The following is a 2,359-nucleotide window of genomic DNA, read 5'->3' as shown; positions in this document are numbered from 1 at the left end:
ATATCTTCATCATTTTCATCTCTGCCTTTCTCCCTTTGAGTATCTCCAACTCTATCCCCTCCTTGCACCATCATTCTCTGACATGCCTTTGATCCACCACGTCCCTTTAGCATCAAAGACCTCTCTTTCATTATTTGCCCAGTTTTGATCATCAGCTTTACTGACAGTGTTGTTCTCCCCATTTAATCGTTATTCCCGTCGACATCCCTAAAGTTCCCTTCATCTCCACGCTTTCCCACTGCCACCATTTTTATCACTGACAACACCGTCATCTCCATAACTTCTATCTGTCCCGAATCCCACGTTTTCAGTCCCCTCAAACCCTCTGAAGCTTCCATCGTCCCCCTCCGCCCGGATCACCGCTTCGTCGACATCCCCAACCACCACTGCGTCCCCACACCCAGCATTCGTCATCGGCTCTAACGCAGTGCCACTAATAGTGACTACCACACAGTTATTGAAGCCATGACTCCTACAGTGTAGTCCTCTCCACGCTTTTCCAGATGGTCGTGATCGTGCGTCTTGGGACCAATCAGCGCCCCCTCCCCTAACCTTCCTTCGTCTCATTGATGTACTATGGACGGGTTGGCTCAGCGTTAGGGTATTGAGCTCCCCAAGACCTGGTTCCACAAGACCCGCACTGGCACCTGAATTTGTCTGTCTGCAATGTGTGGCCCATATTAGAATGACTAGCATACATGGGCCTTGTTTTCTTATTGCGAGTGTGTATTCTTCTTCTCCTTATGAGTTTCCCCTGAAGCCCACATTTCAATTTGCGAAAATTCCATGACATATTTTCATCTGAATCTTCTCTATTTCTCATAATAATTTCCCCACAAAATTAGCACTCCCTTCATTAACATCATTATTTGATTTGTAGGTTACCAAATTAACATGATTTTATTTTAAATTTTCATTAACCACTCGTTCAAAATATTTTTTGAAATTACCATTCTATCCTTATCTTCCTCGCTACCCCGCGTCACCACCATCATCAGTTCTACCGCATGGTCTACGCAATCCGGTAAATTTGTTCGCCCCACCAATCTGACAGCCACCTCTGAACACTTCCCTGTAGTACTTTTTCATCTCTTCCGTATGTTTCGTGCCCCACCTTTTTCACCAAAACATCAAACCCGCTAATGCCTATTGTAATATGAATTCATTCGTTGATCACGTCCATAACACAGGTATCAATTTGCACTCATCCAACACTGAAGTAATTGCACGATTCTGTCATCGTATCACATCCAACTACTTCACCCCATTGTCCTCCTAAGGTTTTTAATGTGTCAATGGACCAGGCATGCAACGGCACTCCAAAGCATTCTAACCACACTCTTCTGGTTTCACTTCATTTCGACTCCTCCCATATCCACACACAATGGAAAAATTGTAGCAGACTGTTCATTTTAAAAGTGTATGTCTCTTCAGTTCTCAATACACTATCGAAGGTCAGTAAGACTTTGTATGTGTCCAGTTCTCGAACCTGGGTAACTTGAGGCAAATTTTTCCCAATATGATCTTTCAATGAGTTAAAATTAATAGCAGTTGTTGTCCCTCCCACGAGGCTTCTCTGTAACCAATCCAAAATTTTCTTTTCCACAGCTACTTCCACCTTTTTTGTCAATCCGTTTCCATGTGGAACTAGGTCTTCATCTCTTTTCTTGGTTCGGTTGTATTCCTCTGGGCTTCTACCTGGACCTCCTTGCGCTCTGATTTCTCTTCAATTCATTCGTACCCAACGTTCTCTTGTATTTTTCTTCCCCCACGAAAATCACTTTACCTCTTAGCCTCATCTGATTCATATTCCTTATAGCCTTTAAGGCCCCTCCCTTCATGGTGTAACGTATGAATGCAAAAATATATATTATCACTTTTTTGTTTTCGTGATAAATATATATCATTTGTACTTCCCGTCCCGTTGAACAGTTGAAACAGTTCTCTCTTCGATATATCTTTAGGAAGGTTATCCACAAAGATTGAAAAAGACTCATTCTCAAGTCTTCGACACTCTTCTCGATTCTAAACTCTTAGATCTCTGTCTTGTTTCCTATGTCTACCCCTTTCTGTGTTTTCTGCCCACTCTCTCTCACCCTTTCTCATTATAGTACTACTCTTTTCTTTCTCTCTTTACCAAAATGGTGCCTCCTGAAATTATTGATCTTACATAAGGAGAAGCATCTCCTCCACCACCATCAAACGAATCAGTTTCATCAAACAAATTTTACCTTTTGTAAAAATTAGAATAAAATTAATCTATTATGATTAATTTTTTCAATGTATAAATTTTTATTGAGCTGAAATGATAATTTAGTCCACCTTAAAAAATATTATATTTTAAGAATTGTCCATTATG

This window comes from Arachis ipaensis, chromosome B04 (genome assembly GCF_000816755.2).
Source record: "Arachis ipaensis cultivar K30076 chromosome B04, Araip1.1, whole genome shotgun sequence".
NCBI classification, from domain to species: domain Eukaryota; kingdom Viridiplantae; phylum Streptophyta; class Magnoliopsida; order Fabales; family Fabaceae; genus Arachis; species Arachis ipaensis.
Note: the sequence above shows the minus strand (reverse complement) of the source record.